The following is a 23,627-nucleotide window of genomic DNA, read 5'->3' as shown; positions in this document are numbered from 1 at the left end:
TCTGCTTTCTGGCCACTAAGCTCTGAGAAAATTTTTTCCTGCTACCACTTTCTGCCATGATGTTCTGTCTCACATCCAGCCCAGAAACACAGAGCCAAGCAACCATAGACTGAAATCATAACAAAAATAAATCTTTCCAGCAAGGCACCCATAGCCAGTCCTGTAATCCTAGTTGCTTGGGAGGCTGAACTCAGAGTTCAAAGCAAGCCCTGGCAGAAAAGTCCATGAGACTCTTCTCTTTAATTAACCACTCAAAAACCAGAAGTGGAGCCATGGATGGAGTGAAAGAGCTAGCCTGGGGCAAAAAAGCTAAGAGATGGAGCCCAGGCCCTGAATTCAAGGGCCAATACTGGCACAAAAATAAATATTTCTAAAGGTTTTTTTGTTTTGTTTTGAATTGTGTTGTTTTATTTTGCTTTAGGATGGTATCGTTGTGACAATGACTAAAAGCTAAAAACATTGTTATGCTTGTAGCTAATTAAAATGCCTGTGAATAGTTTGATTTTCTACTAATTTTAAAGGAAAAATTATGCCCTTCCAGGTAACTATATTTTTCTTTGTTTTATAATATACCAAAGAATATTCTTTTTCATCTCTAATATCCAAGATAACCTACTTTCTCTTACTCATACTTGAAATGTTCAGTTTTTCCTTAATTGTACCTGATTTTAATTTTTCTATAGTATGAGAGTTTAACATGCTAACCTCTGCATAGTTAGTTAAATGGTAAAATGTGAGATCGTGTTACACCTGAAAATAATCTAAATATTCTTTTTTTTTTTTTTTTGCCAGTCCTGGGGCTTGGACTCAGGGCCTGAGCACTGTCCCTGGCTTCTTTTTGCTCAAGGCTAGCACTCTGCCACTTGAGCCACAGTGCCACTTCTGGCCATTTTCTATATATGTGGTGCTGAGGAATCGAACCCAGGGCTTCATGTATATGAGGCAAGCATTCTACCACTAGGCCATATTCCCAGCCCTCTAAATATTCTTTTTCATTTCCTATTTTATGGAATTTTATGGTATCTTCCTTTTTGCTCTAAGGCTACAGGCATGAGTCATTAATACCTAGCTACTCAAATAGTCTTGTCACAGAGTAAATTCTACATAATGTTTATTGGCCAATACTGTGATGTGTTTTAATTATTAAGTTGTCAAATGAAAGATTTAAGATACAATTAAAAGGGTTTACTAAAGTTTTCCTGCAACATCTGCCTACTTCAGTTCGAAAACATATTATTTGGTTTTGAATTTAACACATTTTCTAATTGCTGTTTTCTGGATGGAAACCAGGTTGACCCTAATAAAGTCTCTGCTACATTGCCATGATCTCAATGTCTATTGGTAAATCCAGGTATGTTTTTTTCTAAATCAATTGGACATGCAGAAAACAATTACATTCTTGTGGTCATACAATTGAATACCTATAATACCCAGAGAGAAAGTAGTTCCCCAATAGGGTCACCAGTCTTCCAAGGCTTCCCCTATAGAATTAATGAATATGATAGTCCGGCTACTACTAGTCCCATGTACTTGGTAATTCTCTTTAATAAATTTTCAAGTTTTTTTATTTTTTTATTTTTTTATTTTTTGCCAGTCCTAGGGCTTGAACTCAGGGCCTGAGCACTGTCCCTGGCTTCTTTTTGCTCAAGGCTAGCACTCTGCCACTTGAGCCACAGCACCACTTCTGGCCGTTTTCTGTATATGTGGTGCTGAGGAATTGAACCCAGGGCTTCATGTATACAAGGCAAGCACTCTTGCCACTAGGCCATGTCCTCAGCCCCTTTCAAGTTTATTAATTTTTGCTTATATGTTAGAGGTAAAACATCATGATGAGAGAAGTTCTTATTTTTCAGAGATAGAAAATTCTCCCTAAAGAGCAAGCATACATAAATCACTATGTGGGGTGTGTGTGTGTGTGTGTGTGTGTGTGTGTGTGTGTGTGTGTGTATAAAACCCTTCATGATTTGAGGGATTTGAACTCTGAGCCTTGTGCTTCTTAAGCAAGCACTCTCACACTTGAATCAGCCCGGTCTGCCTTTTTTGATAGATATCACATTTTTGCCTGGGCTTCACCTTGGACCATGACACTCCTATCTACTTCTATCACTTAGTTGAAATTAGAGCTGTGAACCACTATGTCAAGCTTTTTTTGTTTAAGTGAAGTATAGAGGGGTTACAGTTACAGAAGCCAGACCAGAGTCAACTATCATAAGCCAACTATTCTATATCTATATTTTATATTCTTTTTTTTGGCCAGTCCTGGGCCTTGGACTCAGGGCCTGAGCACTGTCCCTGGCTTCTTTTTGCTCAAGGCTAGCACTCTGCCACTTGAGCCACAGCGCCACTTCTGGCCATTTTCTGTATATGTGGTGCTGGGGAGTCGAACCCAGGGCCTCATGTATGTGAGGCAGGCACTCTTGCCACTAGGCCATATCCCCAGCCCTTTATATTCTATATCTATATTCTATATCCATATTCTATGTCCATATTCTATATCCATATTCTATATCTATATTCTATATCATGAGCCAACTATTCTAGAGTAGATTTCTCCAGTTTCCAGTTCCTCCAAGTGCCTAAGGTTGGCCAGTGGCATCTGCAAGATCCACCCCTAGGAGGGCTCCATGAAGATGCCCCCAGCTAGTTTAAATCTCTGTCCAGTTACCTTGATACCCAGCACACCTGATGGCAGTTACCTCCCTCTCTTCTAAGGTCACACCCTAATCCATCTGGACACATTTTAATACTCTTGGACATACCTCCACCCCAGGCATTGCCTTGAAGTGACTCTCCAGCCTGTTATACATGCTTTGAATTTAGCAGCAGGCCAGTCTGCTTGAAAATTTCTTACAATAAATTTTAGCAGATCCAAAACACTTTCCAGCAGAAATCAGCTGCGTGTGATAAGAGTCTCATCTGAAGATGTAGATTCTTCCAGATGACTGTTGACTCTGTCCTTGATCCTCACTCAAATGCAATGGGCAGGGGCCATGGTGGTGTCAGGCAGCAGTGGCTCCCAGTGATTCCAGTAGAATGTCACACCTTCTGGGTTACCTGCAACTTTCTCCATAGACTGGTTAGAGAAGCTTAACCTAAGTTAACCTAAAGCCTAACTTTAGTCAAATTTCCTAGTATTTTCCTGATTCCTTCTTAAGCACACTAGCTTTTGCAGGCTGGCACATTACTGAAATTCAAGACAGCTTCAGGCAATCAATGGCCCTTGGGTCATTTTGCCAGGGCAATAAGTTTAAATCAGATATTTCCAATAAGGCTAGGATTTTTTTTTAAAGCCAACATAGGCGGCTTGGCCTGTAACCATTTCTCACAAATGCAGTCTCTGTATACTGTTACCTCTGTTTTCCATGCCTCTAGTTTATCCTGCCTCATCTTTCCAAAAACAACCCTGGTCCCTTGGTCCTAAAAGGGGAGGCTGATGGGCGAAGATCATCCATCTTCTATAACTTCTTCAGGTTGACTCAGGGGTGTTGACCTTACCTAGCCAGGAACCTATAACCTTAGTCTACTTTACCAAGGGGCTGCAGGATCAGATATCCATTAGGAGCTTTACTCCAAACTGGAAATTACATTCAACATTTTAACTTTCAACTATACAAACTTCTTTTTGGGCTACCTCAGTGTAGCCTTTTAACATTCTAGTTTGTAAAAGCTTTTACCTGACTGGCTGGGGAACTGATCTCTGATGACCTTTGCAGGCCTTTAACAGATCTCAATAAGGACACAATCTCAGGTCTACAAGCTTTCTTTCCTGAACAGATGTATCAGCTTAAAATTCTCACTGCCAGTCAGAGCTTTGAGTAGATGCAGGGGGTTGGGATTTTAAACTCTCCTTTCATTTGACAAACTTACCCTTACTACCCACTATTACAGATGACTGGCAAGTTCCTGCCCAGTAGACAGACATGGGCATTAGAAAGGCATGCTTATGAACTATTCTTCTAGGACTTCCCGGCTTTGATTAACTTTTGAAAGGCCAAACAGGAGTGACTCTAGGATCTGACACCATCTCTGCCATCCAAGCAGCGGCTTACTGCCTCTGGATGCTCCATCACTTTTGTCCCAGGAGGAGTGACTTTCCACTGGACTTGGACTCAGGGCCTAAGTACTGTCCCCCAGCTCTCCAGCTCAAGACTAGCACCCTACCACTTTGAGCTCCACACAACTCCGTTCCCAGCACTCTGCTGGCTGATTAGAGACAAGTCTCTCACAGGGAACTTTCTCTGCCGGGGCTGGCTTTGAACCGCAGATTTCAGATCAGTGAGTCTTACAAGAGGCCACTTTATTCCAATTAGAAGCAACAAGGTGGTCCACACAGAAGTAGTTTTAAAGCTTGATCTCTTACCTGGAACTTATTAAGGGCCAGTATTACATATTGACAAACTTGTAGGAATCACCTGTGCTTCTCTGTGGGCCTGCTGGAAACTGTTACAAAAAAAACCTACAAAGAAGCTGGAATGGCAATTAAACTTTTTTTTTTTTCTTTTCTTTTTGGCCAGTCCTGGGCTTTGGACTCAGGGCCTGAGCACTGTCCCTGGCTTCTTCCCGCTCAAGGCTAGCATTCTGCCACTTGAGCCACAGCGCTGCTTCTGGCCATTTTCTGTATATGTGGTGCTGGGGAATCGAACCTAGGGGCTCGTGTATCTGAGGCAGGCACTCTTGCCACTAGGCTATATCCCCAGCCCACAATTAAACATTTTGGTAGCCATAATTCTCCTTTTCTCACTTTGCAATAATTATTTAGGACAATTTTACTTCCAAATTTCTTATCTAGAAATGTATTCTTGATTTCCAAAGCCTTTTTAACACTAACACAACACTTTAGCTTTTATCTGCATCGGAAAAACTGAAGCTCACAGGCATTCTGAAACCAGGTGCTGCCCTTTGCCTATGGGCTGCTTGTTTCAAAAGAGCCTCTTTTTTTAATTTTCTTCATTCCCAGTTACTGCATGGCATGAAGACCTGTGAATTTTTCCTTAATGCAAGAATTACAATTGGAAATATTTATCCATTCAGCTTTCCAATATATTAGTGAGAAACATTGGCCCATTTTGCCATTTCTTCCTACATAGATAGAGTTAATGAGAGGTTACTTCTATCCCCATTAGTTTTATATATATATATATATCCTTTTAAATCCAAATTTCTGACACTTAGCTCTGATTTTTTTTAATTTTAATTAAAGAACCCTGAGAAATCCTTTTTAACTCTAGTTCCTCTTTTTTTTTCATTTGCATTGTTTATTTTATTTTATTATTTTTTTTCAAATTTTTATTATCAAACTGATGTACAGAAAGGTTACTGTTTCATACGTTAGGCACTGGATACATTTCTTGTACAGTTGGTTACCTTGTCCCTCATACCCCCCTCCCTCCTCCCCCTTTCCTTCCCCCCCCCCCACGAAGGTGTTCAGTTCACTTACACCAAACAGTTTTGCAAGTATTGCTTTTGTAGTTTTGTCTTTTTTTACCCTGTGTCTCTCAAATTTGGTATTCCCTTTCAATTTCCTACTTCCAATACCCGTATACACGGTTTCCAATATACTCAGATAAGATTACAGAGATAGTGTAGGTACAACTACAGGAAGGTGATACAAGAACATCATCAATAATAGAAGCTACAGATACACATAGGACATTGAAAGTAGTTACAACTGTTTCCATAACATGGAGTTCATTTCACTTAGCATCATCTTATGTGTTCATAAGGGTATAGCTATTGGGCCTTGTGATGCTCTGCTGTGACTTGCCTAAACCTGTACTAATTATTCCCAATAAGGGAGACCATAGAGTCCATGTTTCTTTGGGTCTGGCTCACTTCACTTAGTATAATTTTTTCCAAGTCCTTCCATTTCCTTACAAATGGACAATGTCATTCTTTCTGATAGAGGCATAAAATTCCATTGTGTATATGTACCACATTTTCCTGATCCATTTGTCTACTGAGGGGCATCTGGGCTGGTTCCAGATTCTCGCTATGACAAATTGTGCTGCAATGAACACTGTTGTGCTGGTGGCATTACTGTGATTTTGTTTGTGGTCTTTTGGATAGATACCTAAAAGTGGGACTGCTGGGTCATAGGGGAGTTCTATATTTAGCCTTCTGAGGCATCTCCATACTGCTTGCCAGAGTGGCTGAACCAGTTTACATTCCCACCAACAATGAAGTAGGGTTCCCTTTTGGCCACATCCCCTCCTACAATTGTTATTGTTAGTTTTCTTGATATATGACATTCTTACTGGGGTGAGATGGAATCTCAATGTTGTTTTGATTTGCATTTCTTTTATGGCCAGTGATGTAGAGCATTTTTTCATATGTCTCTTGGCCATTCTCATTTCCTCATCAGAGAAGTCTCTTTGTAAGTCTTTAGCCCACTTGATGAGGGGGCTATTGGTTCTTTGCGGTTTTGTTTTGGAAAAAGGCAATTTTTTTAGTTCTGCATATATTTTAGAGATGAGGCCATTGTCTGTTGAATGTCCGGTAAAGATCTTCTCCCAGTCTGTGGGCTTTCTGTTTATCTTGCGAGCTATGTCCTTTGCCGTGCAGAAGCTCTGCAGTTTGATGCAGTCCCATTTGTCCAACCTTTCTTTGATTTGTAGCCTTTCTGGGTCTTTGTTAAGGAAGTTCCGTCCTGCGCCAAGGAGCCCAAGTGTTTCTCCTACTCCTTCCTTTAGTGTTTTCAGGGTGTCTGTTTTGATTTCAAGGTCTTTAATCCATTTGGAATTGATTTTGGTGCAGGGTGATATATAAGGATCTAGTTTAAGTTTGTTGCATGTGTTGAGCCAGTTTTGCCAGCACCACTTGTTAAAGAGGCTATCTTTCTTCCATACTATTGTTTTAGCTCCTTTATCAAAGATTAAGTAGGTGTAGTTCTGTGGGTTCATTTCTGGGTCTTCAATTCTGTTCCATTGGTCTTCAGGCCTGTTCCGGTGCCAATACCAAGCTGTTTTTATTACTATAGCTTTATAATACAGCTTGAAGTTGGGTATTGTAATTCCTCCAGCACTGTTCTTTCTGCTTAGGAGTGTTTTTGCTATTCTAGTTCTTTTATTGTTCCATATGAATTTCTGGATTGCGTCCTCTATTTCATTAAAGAATGGTGTTAGGATATTAATGGGTATTGCATTGAATTTGTAGATAGCCTTTGGCAATATTGCCATTTTGATTATATTAATCCTCCAAATCCAGGAGCATGGGAGGTTTTTCCATTTCCATAGTTCTGTCTTAAATTCGTTTTTCAAGCTTTTAAAGTTCTCATCAAAGAGGTCTTTCACTTCTTTGGTTAAGGTTATTCCCAGGCATTTTATGTTTTTGGAGCTATTGCAAAAGGAGTTGCTTTCTTGATTTCAGCCTCGGTCTTCGGGTCATTAGCATAGAGAAAGGCTCTAGTTCCTCTTTAAAACAATGCAATAACACCTTTAAAGCATTTGGTAATGCCCAAACTTGATGACCATTTAAATTAAAACTTAAAGTTAGTTTTGCATCATACTGCAGTCTTGAACATGTTCACACTCACACATGCACACACACATACATTTTCAAAAGATCTTAAAGCACGCTGAATAAGCACCGGCCATACATTTTAAGACAAAAACCTTTAACAAATGATTTTAGCATTCTCCAGCCTCATTTTCAGGGCTTAATAGTTTTAGTAAAACATTTTTAGTCTTAGTAAAACATTTTAGAACACCAAACAATTTTCTGCTTAAGAAGGCTGGGTGGGGGTCCACCTAGAGTTCTTTTTTGCGGACACTCTCACGGATTGACTGATTGTGGGCTGTCACCTGTACATCTTTCCAGTGAGCTAAAGTCAAGTCCAGGGGAGTGGAAGGAACGTTCCCCATCATCCGTTTGTCAGTCAGGCACAGCGCAAGAAAGAAACACACAAAATTAATCACAGGCACAAAGACCAGACAACACTTACAGACAGACTTAGGGAGGGAGCCGTGGCTTACAGGCTTGACTATGTCTCTCCTGCCCCTGTGAGGGGGCAGACCACACAGTCTCACTGTGTCTCTCCTGCCCCTGTGAGGTGGCAGACCACACAGGCTTGAGGCTCTCTCTCTCCCATTCCCATGTAGGAGCAGACCAGACAACCCCAAATATAGAGTGGACTGGATGGGCACCCGTTAGAAGGGCCTCCCGGTCCAGCCCTTCAGGTTCAGGGTGGTAGTGGGAAACCTGAGCCCCCTATGGAGGGCTTGAGGTGTCCCCCAAGTCCTCCAGTTCTGCGCATATGAGCGTGTCCACCCCAGCTGGTCCTTCACTACCTACAGGTTCAGATTCAGGCAGCTGGCCAAAAACAGAAAACAAAACTACAAATCACACAGACACAGACAGACAGAATGAACAGCGCTATTTTCTTACCTTCGGAGTCTGGGGTCTCGGATGTCTCTGAGGCCATCCCGGGTGAGCCCCCAAATGTTGTGCCAAGTTGGGAAACCACCGCCAAGAAGACCACTGAGACTCAGACATTCCGAAATGCAATAGCAAGGCAAGGCTTTATTCAAGCAAGCTGCAACTCGTGCCTCGTCCTACCCACCGACACAGCGGAGGTTAGGAGGAAGCCTCGAGCTGTGATTACACAGAGCTTATAAAGGCCAAAAGACAAAGTTACAGCAATCAGGTGTTTAAGCAAGCAAGATTACGGGTACAAATCTGATTGGCTCAGGGCTCGAGGTATTCCAGGGGCGGTTAGAGTTAAGCATTCCCAGTTGTTAGAGTTCTCAACCAGCTGGGCCCTAATAAGCTTGTCCTGGGTTTGCTCACAGGGCCTGCTTATTTTCAGGTTCACGTGGTAAAGTGGGGTTCCCGTGGTAAAATGGGGCCTGACTTCAAAGTCTGGTACTTCAGTATGAATTGCAGTGCCTGAGATAACCAGAGCGTCCAACATGCTAGGTAAATGCTCTACCACTGAGCATTATCCTTAAATAATTTTAAATTACATCTATGGATTCCAACAGTGGCTCCACTACATGTGTAAGGCCCTGGGCTGATCCTCAGTACCAGACAGGGAAGGAAAGAAGGAAGAAAGGAAGGAAGCAAGGAAGGAAGGAAGGAAGGAAGGAAGGAAGGAAGGAAGGAAGGAAGGAAGGAAAGAAGGAATTGACCTAATTTGGACTATTCATGTGCTCATACGTAGTTCAATAAGACTCAGTGAGGAATTCATTTGTATGAATGTTGAGGCCTTTGATCCACTTTGAATTTTCCCTAGTTAGGAAATGGTGACTGTTAGGTCCTCTCCCTGAGGATCCATGTAGATGCCCCCACCTCATTAAGCCTCTACCCAGTTACCTGGGTAACCTGCAGACCTGGAGCAGTTACCTCCCCTTTCCCTGAGGTCACATCCTAATCCACCTGGCCACACCCCTTGCCCCTGCCCTAGATATAAGGCAGGGCTGGGTGGCGGTCTCTCTCTCTCTCTCTCTCTCCCTTCTCTCCCATCTCTCTCTCTCCCTTCTCTCCAGCCATGGATCATCTTGGCCACAGGCCAGCAGTTTGGTAATAAACTTTCTCTCCTGCCTGAATACCACGTGGCGTTCTCCTTTACCAGCTACCTACTTTAAAAACCTAACATATATGGTGCCGTGACTTGGATAGGGCTTAAGAGTCAGGACAGGTGGAATTCCCCTCTTTTTTTCTCCTTTTTCTGGGAGTATCCCCAGTCCTGACGGCCCTTTTTCCACAAACTGAACTGCTGCGAGATGCCACACGGCACTTTTCACTAATACCATTGCTGGCCTCCACATCCACCTCCACCTCCACACCACTTGTCTACCCTGGTGAGTGAAACTGCTGCTGCTTCGGTTCTCTGCCGTTCCATCCGCCGCTTCTGCTGCTTCTGCCCGGTAAGCTCATCCACTCACCAGGCGCCTCCCTCCTGTGCTTTTTGGGTTTTGCTTCACAGTCACACCCAAGCCAGGAAACTGCTAGCACGCCTCTTGACAGTGCAATGAGGCCTGCTCGAAATACACGCACAGATACAGTTTTTGCCACTGCAATGGTAAATGGTCAGAAGTCACTTATATTCAGGCTCTCTTTTTCTCTTTTCCTCTCTTTCCCTTCCTTTTTCTCCCACTCTCATCTGCCTGCTTACTTTATAAAACTTCCCAAGTCGTACCATCCTTGTGTGCCTTGCTCACAAAGCTGCCTCTTTTCACAGACCTCCGAAACTGAGGCTTGACCACCACTGTGCTTTGTCAGCAAAGTTATCTAAAAGTTCTCTTCTCTAGCATTGACCACGTGGTGGATATTGGGTTTAACAGGCATCAGCTCAGGCGCCATTATGCCATGCCACGTGTTCTCTATTAGTGTGTTTGTGTCCTCCTGCCACCCCCCTCAACATGGCATCCCACTGGAGTTTATCAAAATATGGTTTCTCCATTTTATAATCTGAAAATTGTTGTTTGCCAGCAAAATTGTTTTTCTAACTGACCACGTGTTCTAAAATATTGGACAAAAAAAAATGTCAGTTGTTGTGCCAAGACGCAAGACCACCCCCAAGAAGACCACCGAGATTCAGACACTCCGAAATGCAAAAGCAAGGCAAGGCTTTATTTAACGAGCTGCCAACTCGGGCCTCGTCCTACCCACCGACACAGCGGAGGTTAGGAGGAAGCCCCGAGCTGTGATTACACAGGGCTTATAAAGGCAAAGAACAAGGTTACAACAATCAGCTGTGCAAGCAAGATTAGAACACAGGTACAAATCTGATTGGCTCAGGGTTCGATTCTAAAATGGGGTTCACGTGGTGGGGCCTGACTTCAAAGTCTGGCACCTCATTTCCCCCTTTTTCTTTTTGGTACCTTGGGAGCCAATCATGGCTCCATTCTGTCCATTTCAATGGCTTGCATGTCTAGGGGATGATATAGAGGTAAGGCATGGGCCAGTAGGGCCAAAAGTAGTATCCGAAAATAACTCTGGTCCCTCGGTTTTAAAGGGGGGCTGATGGGTGAAGATCATCCATCTTCTGTAACTTCTTCAGGCTGACTCAGGGGCGTTGACCTCACCCAGCCAGGAACCTATAACCCTAGTCTACTTTACCAAGGGACTGCAGGATTCACCTCACTTTGGAGTGAGCTGCCAAAATAACATTAACACCAGCCAGGGTAGTAAGGAAAGAAGGCAAAAAGAAAATTATAACAATATTCAGTCTAACTTTCTTTTCTTGAGGCAAAGGCGAAGTGGCCCAGCTGGGTGCTTGGAGACCTCCCATGTTCCATCACGGTAGTTGTCATCCAGGGCAAAGGGGTCAGCTGGCCTGGCGTGGAAGCAATGAACCCAAGTGGCGATGCCGTCCAGGGTCCCCTCCACCGTGGTTAATCTGTTGATTGGGGGCATTGGCAAGCTGACAGGCCTTTAACAGATCTCAATAAGGACAACACAATCTCAGGTCTACAAGCTTTCTTTCCTAAACAGATGTATCAACTTAAAATTCTTACTGCCAGTCAGGGCTTTGAGTAAAGGCGGGGGGTGAGATTTTAATCTATCCTCTCATTTAACAAACTTACCCTTACCAACCACTATCACATATGACTGGCAAATTCCTGCCAAGTAGACAGACATGGGCACTGGAAAGGCATGCTTATGAACTATTCTTCTAGGACTTCCCGGCTTTAACTTTTGAAAGGCCAACAGTAGTGACTCTAGGATCTGACACCATCTCTGCCATCCAAGCAGTGGCTTACTGCCTCTGGATGCTCCATCACTTTTGTCCCAGGAGGAGTGACTTTCGACTTGGACTCAGGGCCTGAGTGCTGTCCCTCAGCTCTCCAGCTCAAGACTAGCACCCTACCACTTTTGAGCTCCACACCACTCCGTTCCCAGCACTCTGCTGGCTGATTAGAGACAAGTCTCTCACAGGGACCTTTCTTTGCCCGGGCTGGCTTTGAACCGCAGATTCAGATCAGTGAGTCTTATAAGGGGCCACTTTACTCCAATTATAAGCAACAAGGTGGTCCACACAGAAGTAGTTTTTAAGCATGCTCTCTTACCTGGAACTTATTAAGGGTCAGTATTAGATCTTGACAAACTTGTAGGAATCACCTGTGCTTCTGTGGGCCTGCTGGAAACTGTTACAAAAAACCTACAAAGAAGCTGGAATGGCAATTAAACATTTTGGTAGCCATAATTCTCCTTTTCTCACTTTGCAATAATTATTTAGGACAATTTTACTTCCAAATTTCTTATCTAGAAATGTATTCTTGATTTCCAAAGCCTTTTTAACACTAACACAACACTTTAGCTTTTATCTGCATCGGAAAAACTGAAGCTCACAGGCAATCTGAAACCAGGTGCCGCCCTTTGCTTACGGGCTGCTTGTTTCAAAAGAGCCTTTTTTTTTTTTTTTTCTTCAGTCCGTTACTGCATGGCATGAAGACCTTTGAATTTAAACTTAGTTTTGCATCATACTGCAGTCTTGAACATGTTCACACTCACACATGCACACACATACATTTTCAAAAGATCTTAAAGCACGCTGAATAAGCATCGGCCGTACATTTTAAGACAAAAACCTTTAACAAATGATTTTAGCATTCTCCAGCCTCATTTTCCAGGGCTTGATAGTTTTAGTAAAACATTTTTAGTCTTAGTAAAACATTTTAGTGCACCAAACAATTTTCTGCTTAAAAAGGCTGGGTGGGGGTCCACCTAGAGTTCTTTCTGTGGACACTCACACTCTGATTGTGAACCATCGCCTGTACATCTTTCCAATGAGCTATGCAGGTTTGACACAAAAGAGACTGTTAGACTTACAAACAACACAGAGATGACAACGCAGCATGGTGAGGTCACTCCCTGCCACCTGTGGGTGGCTTGGGCTGGCCCTACATCCACCCCGTCGGCGGCTGCGGGTCAGGACTTGGACTTGGGGCTGATGCGTCTGTGTCCTGGGCTGTCGGCAACGGCGAGTTGACTGGGCAGGACCCTCCGGAGCGGAGGGCACAGCTGAAACATTTTCCTCAGAGTCCTCCTCTTGTAGAGTTAACTGGGATGGGGAGTATGGAGCGGGAAACATTTCCTCCTCCATGCTTCCTCCCTATGTCAAAGCTCCCTCAATTTCCTCAAAGGTGGACCATTCTGACTTGCACAGGGTGATCCACTTTTCCTTTTTAAGGGCCACACCTTGGTTCTGAGCTATCTCCTTAACCTCCCTCCAGTGAGCTAGGATCAAGTCTAGGGGGCTAGATGGAGGTCCTCAAGATAGAACGTTATCCATAGCTCTGATCAGAAGTTCAGTCCAAAAGGCTACAAAAAACAAAACAATAAAAAAGGAGGAAAACACACAGGCCTGAGAACAAGAAAAGCTACGAGTTGGAGATCTCCCAAGCTGGCCCACAACCTCCTACAAGGGTGCAGAAGGAATGGACCCAAGTTGGCCCACAACCTCCTGCAAGAAGGAGTGGACCCGAGTTGGCCCACAACCTCCTGCAAGGGTGCAGAAGGAGTGGACCCGAGTTACGAGTTGGAGATCTCCCAAGTTGGCCCACAACCTCCTGCCAGGGTACAGGAGGAGTGGACCCAAGTTGGCCCACAACCTCCTGCCAGATAAGCAGAAGGAGCAGACCCAAGTACAAGGTGGGCGGGTTGAGTCTCGTTTAGGAGGCCCTCCTGGTCAGTTCCAGCCAAAAACCAAACTGACTCGCGCCCTACAAGTATAAGCAAAAGCAAAACAGACAGACAAGACAAACGAACAGCGCTGTTTTCTTACCTTCGGAGTCTGGGATCTCGGGGTCTCTGGGGCTATCCCGGACGAAACCCCAAATGTTGTGCCAAGACGCAAGACCACCCCCAAGAAGACCACCGAGATTCAGACACTCCGAAATGCAAAAGCAAGGCAAGGCTTTATTTAACGAGCTGCCAACTCGGGCCTCGTCCTACCCACCGACACAGCGGAGGTTAGGAGGAAGCCCCGAGCTGTGATTACACAGGGCTTATAAAGGCAAAGAACAAGGTTACAACAATCAGCTGTGCAAGCAAGATTAGAACACAGGTACAAATCTGATTGGCTCAGGGTTCGATTCTAAAATGGGGTTCACGTGGTGGGGCCTGACTTCAAAGTCTGGCACCTCAAGTTACTATTGGAATTCTGAAAGAGTCTACTGCTGAAATTCATTTTTGCATGCTGTAAAACCTATGTGCACAGTGTGTATGTGTGTTCCATGTGTGGATGTATGTGTAAACGTCATTTGTTAGTATGTCCATCTAGCTATATATCTGTGCTAAAACTCATCACATTTACTGAGTTATGTCATTGCAGAATTCTGGCAAGTATTTGGTCAGTTCTTGACAAGGTACAGCCCCTGCCTCATGAGACTTCTTCCAGGCTTCATTCAAGGACTGGCATCTACCACCAAGGGACCCTGCTGCTCGCCTTCTCCAGGAGAGGCTACATTTCTGCCTTTTACCCCTAATGCCGACACCCCTTGCCAGCAGGAAGCAGCCAGAGAGAGTCTTCGCCCTTTTTCATAACTATTAAAAGGCTGGAATTTTAGGTCCTCTCCCTGAGGGCTCCATGTAGATGCCCCCACCTCATTAAGTCTCCACCCAGTTACCTGGGTAACCTGCAGACCTGGAGGCAGTTACCTCCCCTTTCCCTAAGGTCACATCCTAATCCAGCTGGCCACACCCCTTGCCCCTGCCCTAGATATAAGGCAGGGCTGGGTGGGGGTCGCTCTCTCTCTCCCTTCTCTCTCTTCTCTCCCTTCTCTCCCTTCTCTCCTGCCATGGATCACCTTGGCCACAGGCCAGCAGTTTGGTAGTGAACTTTCTCTCCTGCCTGAATACCACGTGGTGTTCTCCTTTACCGGCTACCTACTTTAAAAAACCTAACACTTATCTCAGGTTCGCGTGGTAAAGTGGGGCCTGACTTCAAAATGGCTTTAGTCTGGCTCTTCACCTTGTTCTTTTATAGCATTACTGTCTCTACTAAGTTGTCTGGCAATGTTTGTTTTTCCTGCCATCTACAAGTTCTTTTTTCTTTCTTTCTTTTTTTTCATTATTATTAACGTGATGTACTGAGGAGTTGCTGTTTTTAAAGCCAGGTAATGAGTACCTTTCTTTTTGAGCAATGTGACCCCTTCCTTTGCTCTCTCCCAGTTTTTCCCTCCCATGCCCACTCACAAGTTATATAATTCATTTTCAACATAGTGCCCAGTAAGTACCACTGCTGCACTGCTCACCCTTTGTCCCTCCATTTCTGTGTCCCTCTCTGTCCCCAAGACAGATAAATAAACAAGACAAAAATAACAAAGAAAACACAAAGCAAAAACAGATAATGCCATCTTGATTAACAACAGCAAAGGTAAACAAAACAAAACAAAGCCTTTGTTTCCATTTCCTGGAATTCTTTTTTTTTTTTTTTTGGCCAGTCCTGGGCTTTGGACTCAGGGCCTGAGCACTGTCCCTGGCTTCTTCCTGCTCAAGGCTAGCACTCTGGCACTTGAGCCACAGCGCCGCTTCTGGCCATTTTCTGTATATGTGGTGCTGGGGAATCGAACCTAGGGCCTCGTGTATCCGAGGCAGGCACTCTTGCCACTAGGCTATATCCCCAGCCCCTCCTGGAATTCATTTGATAAATATTATTTTATATGTTCGGAAGCACAGAGGCATTGCGCCATTGCGTTCCTCCCATAAGAGTATCTTCCTTTGGTCTCACTGTGTGAATGCCTAGAGTCCTGTATAATTTATCATGTCCTGGTATATTTTAGATCTAGCTTTCACATATGAGAGAAACCATGGACCATTTGTTTCTCTGAGCTTGTCTTAATTCACTTAACATACTTTGTTCCAGGACTATCCATTTCCCTGCAAATGACACAATAATATTCTCTTTAATAGCTGTGTAAGATCCCATTGTGTACAAACATCACATCTATTTGATCCACTCCAGGGTGCCTGGGCTGTTTCTATAGCTTGGCTATTGTGAATAGTTCAGCAATGAACATAGATGTGCAAGTGTCTTTATGGTATCCTGGCTTGTGATGTTCTGGGTAGATGCCCAGGAGTGGTTGGCTGAGTCCTAGGGAGGACGTATGTTTAGTTTTTTTGAGGAATCCCCAGACTGCTGTCCAGATTGGTTATACTCATATTTCTCCAACAATGCAACAGGGTTCCTTCCCCCACCCATGTTCCTAATAGCATTGGTTATTTGAATTCACAATGTTAGCCAATATATCTGGTGTGAGATGGAATATCAGAGTTGTTTTAATTTGTATTTCCTTTATGGCCAGGGATGCTGCACATTTCCTCCTATGTTTCTTTGCCATTCTTCTCTTCTGAGAAGTCTCTCCTTAGCTCCTTTGCCCATTTAGTGATTGGTTTATTATCTTTTGGGGCTATTGCAAACAGTTGTTTTCCTGATTTCCTTCTCTGTATGTACATTGTTGGTATACAAAAAGGCTACTGAGTTCTGTGGTTTAATATTGTATCCTGATCCTTCGCAAAAGTTACTGATCAGCTCTAAGAGCTTGACGATGGAGTCTTTCAGGTCCTTTCCATTTAAGAGCATACCATCTGCAAATAGGGATAGTTTGACTTTTCTTTTCCTATGTGAATTACTTTTATCTCCTTTTTCTTGCCTTCTTGCTCTAGCTAAGAATCCCAGGATTATATTGGAAAGGAGTGGAGAGAGTGGACATCCTTACCTTGTTCCTGATTTTAGATGAAATAATTTTACTTTTTCACCATTTAGTGTGATGTGAGCTGTTGCCCTGTCATATATAGTCTTTACTATTTCACCTCTAAGTTCTGTAGGCCACAATTTCCCAGTTGGCTGCTTTTCTACTAACTTGCATCAATAGGACCTAGGATAGTCACCAAAGCAAAAAACTATCTGGCTCAAAATAGTATCAATAAGACCTGTTCTAGGCTTATTATTTTAAGTTATATTCTTAAGGAAGTCCTTTTGAAATGAAAAAGATAACCACTATTGGCTTCGATTTATAAGAACCTTGTAAAGCTATGAATGTATTTCTGTTCCTTTTACATACAGAGAGGTTGGACATCTAAACTAGAAAGGAACAGCAGATGAAAGAAAAGGCCATAGGCAACTTAACAATATTCATGAAATAATATTTTCATAATAATACTAATAAAAGAAATGATATTTTTGAGCTAGATACTTGTAATTCATGCCTGTAATTCTAGCTACTCAGGAAGCTGAGAGCTGAGGATTGCAGTTCCAACCCAGTCCAGATGGAAAAGTCCACAACATTCTTATCTCCAATTAATCATCAGAAAACTGGAAGTGGAACTGTGGCTCAAAGTGGCAGGGCACTGGCCCTGAGCATAAAAGGTCAAGAACAGCACTCAGGCCAAGTTCTAGCCATGACTGACAAAAGAAAGAATGAATGAATGAGGAAGGAAGAAGGAAGGAAGGAAGGAAGGAAGGAAGGAAGGAAGGAAGGAAGGAAGGAAGGAAAGAAGGGAGGGAGGGATACAAATTAAAAAAGAACAGAAATCTGGGTGTTGGTGCCTCACACACCTAGTCCTAGCTACTTAGGAGGCTGGTATCTGAGGATCATGACTCAAAGCCAGTGGGAATAGAAAAGTTTATGAGACTCTTATCTCTTAACCAGCAAAATGAGTGAAGTGGAGGTGTGGCTCACATAGTAGAGCACCAGCCTGGAACAACAAAGCCAAGGGAGAGCTCAAAGCCCCGAGTTCATTCTCCAGTACTAGCATGGGCATGCATACATGTGTACACACACACACACACACACACACACACACACACACACACAAAGAGAACAAATAAACATGAAACACAAAAGTTTATATCAGGGGCTGGGAATATGGCCTAGTGGTAAGAGTGCTTGCCTCCTGCACATGAAGCTCTCGGTTGGATTCCCCAGCACCACATATATGGAAAACGGCCAGAAGGGGCGCTGTGGCTCAAGTGGTAGAGTGCTAGCCTTGAGCACAAGGAAGCCAGGGACAGTGCTCAGGCCCTGAGTCCAAGCCCCAGGGCTGGCCAAAAAAAAAAAAAAAAGTTTATATCAGTAGTTATATGATGCAATTACTGATTATTTAAATTCTCAACATTGTCTTTTTATCATGAAAATATACCTTATGTCTTTGAATTTACAGTAAGAATTCCTTCTATGAGGTAAAATTATTTTTACAATAGGTAATTTCCTATGGGTTTTTGTATTTGTTTCTTTGTGTGTATGATTTCTTTTTGTTTGGGGCTTGAACTCAGGGCCTAGGGGCTGTCCCTTAGCTTTTTCAAGACTAGTGCTCTGTCCCTTGAGCCACTGCCATCTTCCAGCTTTTTGATGGTTAATTGGAGAAAAAGGTCTCCCCAACTTTCTTGCCTTGACTGGCTTCAAACCTCAATCCTCACTTCTCAGTCTCCTGAATAGCTAGGATTATAGGTATAAATCACCAATGCCCAAATTTCCCGTGTGTGTGTGTGTGTGTGTGTGTGTGTGTGTGTGCTTTGTGCGCTTGCAAGCACACCAGTGCTGGGACTTGAACTCATGGACTTTCCTCAAATATCATCCTTATTAGTAGCTAGGATTACAGGCATGAGCCACCAGCACTTGGCTAAAAATTTCTGCTTTTTGAGCCAAAGAAGTTTAAGTAAACATTCTAAAATGAACGTTGAGCCTCCAGTGGGTAGTTGGGGCCTATACTCCTAGCAACTGGGGAAGCTGAGTTCATGAGATCCTGGTTTGAAGCTAGCCCTGGCAGGAACATTCCATGCGAGGTCTATCTACAATCGACAAGCAGAAAAGCCAAATGGAGATGCAGCTCAACTGATAGCACACTAGTGAAGTAGAGTGGGGGTTCGCTACAATGAAACGGGGGTCCCCCCCCAAGAGGGGATTCCTGGTTCCCCCAAGAGTCCACCACACAGTATCCAGCTACAAGATGACAAAGAGACAGATTTATTGGGGAAGTAAAAAGTGAACAAAAAGTGAACCGACTGGCCTTGGTCGCAGCCCAGGCTCGGGAGCTGGAGCTGCCCACCACGTGTGCAGGGTCAGGGCCCAGACTCGGGAGCTGGAGCCGCCCACATGTGTGCAGCCCAGACTCGGGAGCTGGAGCCGCCCGCACGTGTGGCCTTCCAGCCTGGTTATAAGGCAAACATCACAGATAAACTTGCCACATGCAGGTGACCAATGAGGATACAACACTTACAGAGCATGCTAGGCCGCACACAGGTGGCCAATAGAGTTACAGTCTGTCTCATAGTATCTGTTTGAGCCAACCTATCATTCTAGTTAGAATTGGCGCATGGATTTGGCGGGGCTCACAGGATGCAGGTGGATTCGCCTACTCATAGGAGGGCACAGGTTCCCTTGAACCTCCCAGGCCTCCAGGTGGTCAATTTACATAATGTATCATAATAAAGGGGGGCTTCCCTGGATAGGGTGGGGGAGGCCTTAGTGGAGATGGAGTTGGCTTCTGCTCTATTCTGAGCTGGAGTCAACCTGAAGTTCCTCCACAGCTAATGATGGCACTGGCCAGATCTGATCTCCCTATTACAACTAGCATTGCACCAAAATAGCTAACCGTGCCTAGGCCCTTAGTTGAAGCCCCAATACCACCAGACACACGGGATGCCAAGAGCTTGCGGATATAGCTCAGGGTAGAGTGCTTGCATAGCGTTCCCAAAGCCCTAGGTCTGAACCTCTGCAAGACGCAAAGCAAAGTCACCAGGAAATTTTTCTATGAGGATCCTGAAGTCGAATTTCAATACATTAAAGGGCTTGATTTAAATTTTGTGGGAGGGGAAAGCGTCTTATTAATATTTTTCCAGAAAGAAATCGTGATTTTTTTTTTTTTCCAATGTAAGGTCAGCACCCTTGGCCGCTGGCGGTAACTCTGCTTGGACTCCTCGTATTCCAGCAGCTGCCATTTCAAAGCCAAGTCCTGGGAGCAGGGATGTCAGCGCGGAGCGGGGGTGATCGGGCGCTGGCCTCTGGGCGTCGCTGTGGCCCAGCCCGGGGCGGGCGCGCAGCCTGGCCGGGCACCGCGACGCGGGCGCAGGGGTCCCGCAGGCTGTGGAGAGGCACGCCCCAGGGCTCCGCACGCCCCTTCTCCTGCCCTCAACCCTGAATTCCGTGCTCCCCTCCCCGCGGTCATCTGGGAGCGGGGAGCGTCGGCAGCGAGGGGTTTACGCGGGTGCTGTGCGGGGAAAGGGCCCGCCGAGCGCCGCACGCGCTGCCCCTCCTCCTGCGGCCTTTGTTCTGCTTGGAGCGCCGCGCAGGCGACTGGCTATTGGGAAAAGGAGACGCGGGGCTTCACCGTGGACGGCTGGGCGCCGACCATCTGCATCTCGCTGGCCAGACACTCCCAGGTGAGCGCTGAGCCCTGTCTCGGCGAACGCAGACCGCGGAGAACGACTTGGAATTGACAGGATGGATCTCAGCAGACAGACCGAAGAAGGAACCTGCGTCCTTGGAACTCGAAAATTATATTCACCCTGGACACAAAGGAGAATACAGTGATTTCTTTAGCACCGATATTTTGCAAATTCTGAGAAAGACCTTAATAAGAGCCATTTAAAGTCAGTAGAGTTGGAGGCTGGCTGTAACTCTGCAAATTTATCAAATTCAGTAATCACCTCTGACTCCTAGAAGGAAGGGAGAACCCTACATCAGTAGATATTCTGAATTGCTAATGAAGATATTCCGGGCAGGAGGAACAAGTTGGTATGGTTGGCATGAGGCAGAACAGCTCAGGACAAGATAAAGACTTGAATGCTAATGCCAGTCCTTGGATGGGGAATTGTACAACAGCACCACCCCGCAGAAAACCCGTTCTTCACCTACTCCTCTACCTTCCTCAGTTGATCTTCATTAACTTGACGATATTCTCAAGGTAGAATTCTCCTATGCTTTCCACAGATCTCATAGTGCATACCAAATGCATCTACTTGACAAGGCAATGCTTGGTTTTCATTAAAAACAAACAGCAACCGCATGGGGTAGAAGAATGGAGGGCGTTTGGGGACCCATTTCAGACTCCTGAATGACATGCAGTTTGAGAACTGCAACTGTTAACTAGCAAAACTCCTAACCAGCCCCCTCTCCAAAAAAATGAGTATAGACAAGAATGATCCCACTGGAAAATGATTCATCTCCAAGAATTTCTGTCAGCTACTGATACAATGATCGGTGGAATACTAAACTGGGAGGAAGCTCTGGAACAACAAAGACACTATTGTTCTCCTGCACAACACCACCTTAAAGAGAATTCACATCCATAGCAATTATTTTGCTTTTCTGAACGATCTCTATTTCTGTGGTGCTGAGGGTTTGCTCATGTCTACTTTATTGGCTACATCCCTAGTGCTTGGCTTTTTGGTAGGTCAGATAGGTCAGGATGGACTCAAACTTGTTATCCTCCTGCCTCTACCTGTGGAATTGTGGGATTGCAGCTGTGTGCCACCAGACCCGATAGAAGTGACTAGATATGCCCATCAAGACCTCCTTTGAACACTTTGGTGCTTCTGAGCAGGGTGTGGAGCATTCTGAACCTCCTTTTTCATCCTGACAAGTGACCTGGTACCAGAGGTGCCATCCTACATCTGTGAGTGTGGGTTGAAGTGTTTGTGGAAACAACCTTTGAGCTGACTCGAGGTGGTAATCAGAATTTGACTGGTTCAGTCTTAGCCTGTGGCGATGAAGGCCTGACATTAAAATTCTAGGAGGATGTTCCCAGCTGCAGCTATGCAAAGCCCATTTTGACACTATGCTGTGCTCAGCCCCACTACTGGGTGGCCACAGTGAATGCCACGGAGATACAGGGGCTAACGGTCCTAACCTATACTTCAGACCAACTAACATTGTTCTCCAACCTGAGGATTCACGCAGGCCTGTGTGCAGTGTTTCTGGGGGTGACAGAGACAGAGCCCACCAGGATTTACCAGACAACGGGCAATGACAAGCCATCATATTCCGTGGGGTTTTTGCCACCACTGTGCAGAAGTTGCTGCCAGACCTCAGCATCCATCCAGACCCACAGGCAGATGGAGCTGAAGCTCATTCTGATGGTAGCCTTCGCTTGGCCTAGGGGCTTTTCCTCTTCCAAGTGACTCTGGACATCACCCTATTCCTGGGCTACTCCTCTAGCACCAGCACTCAAGGCTGCTTTCAATCTGGTCTCTGACTGAAGCCTGGGAGTCAGTTGCTCCCAAATTAAAAGGAGAGAGATTTGCCTTGTCTCTATGATCTAGATGTAGTTTTGCAACCACCAAATCTTAGTTCCTTCAATTGAAGAAACATCTTTCAACTGGCTACTCTCATTAGTATCAGCACAGAAGCCTAAATGTTGCGTTGGAATCAAGTATATTCATGTGAGTTTTAATATTTTTACTTTGTAGAACCTTTTATAAATTAGTCTTGTTTGTCCTTCATTGTTGGAGATTGGGAGCTCTACAAATTTACTTGATACTCTTTAGGGGTGTTTGGATTTGCCTCATTAGTTCAAAATTTGCATGCATTAGTATACATTCTAAAAAATTATATTTCCTGTTAAAAAGTCTCTTCCTTACAATATTGTTGGAAGTTTTAAACATCTTATGTTATGATCCTTGGACTCCATATACTCACCTTTGGGAAGCTGAAAAATTGTACAATTTGTTACACAAGGAAGGAAAGTTTCTTTCCAAGAATGGTTATTTTTTAATTTATTCATTTATTTCAGTATATAGCCCAGGATGGTCCAAACTTGCTCTTCTGTCTCAGCCTCCCAGGTGCCGGTATTATAGGCTTGCACCACAACACCTGGCTTCAAGAAATTTTCTAGTAACCTTTGATTCCCTTCTTTCTGTCCTCATTTTTCTGGATCTTCCTCAGTCATCATGTCTATGGGATGGCTTCTTATATTTGTCTCAGAGTGTTCCCCAAAATATCAAACTCTGGAGTGAGCTCCAGATAACACACCTCTATAACCATCGGGTAAGAATAAATCAATCATTCTAGGCCTGGGACATTTTAGTCAGTAACACTGACGAATTTTAGTAACACTGCCATGCATAAAAGAAAAAAAAGCAATTATCTTCCCCTTTCTACTATTAAGAAAACCAAGCCTGGCACTGGTGGTTCACTCCTGTGATCCTAGATACTCAGGAGGCTGAGATCTGAGGATCACAGTTCAAAGCCAGGCCAGGCAGGAAAGCCAATGAGAGTCTTATCTCTGATTAACCACCAGAAAGCTAGAAGTGGCACTGTGGCTGCAAATGGTAGAGTGGTAGCCTTGAGCAAAAGAGCACAGGGACAGTGCCCAGGCCCTGAGTTCAAGCCCCATGACTGACACAAAAAGGAAAAAGAAAAAGAAAGAAAACCACCTTTTCTTGGGGGAAAACTGCATGCTTGTGGGAAAATAACATTCTCAGAGCTTGCTTAAAATTACAGTTTGGGCTTACTATTTTTCATTTATAGAGAATGTTGCACTCTATCTCTTAAATTTGATGTCTAAGTTACATAATCATGTGACTTGTTCTAATGGAACTCCAGGAAATGCAGAGTGTGTGTGTGTGTGTGTGTGTGTGTGTGTGTGCATGTGTGCGCGCACCAGTATTGAGGCTTGAAATCAGGGCCTTGGGCTCTCACTTGGCTTTTTCCACTCAAGGCGAGTGCTCTATTGAGATATAGCTC

Source organism: Perognathus longimembris, chromosome 22, assembly GCF_023159225.1.
Source record: "Perognathus longimembris pacificus isolate PPM17 chromosome 22, ASM2315922v1, whole genome shotgun sequence".
In the NCBI taxonomy this organism is placed as follows: domain Eukaryota; kingdom Metazoa; phylum Chordata; class Mammalia; order Rodentia; family Heteromyidae; genus Perognathus; species Perognathus longimembris.
Note: the sequence above shows the minus strand (reverse complement) of the source record.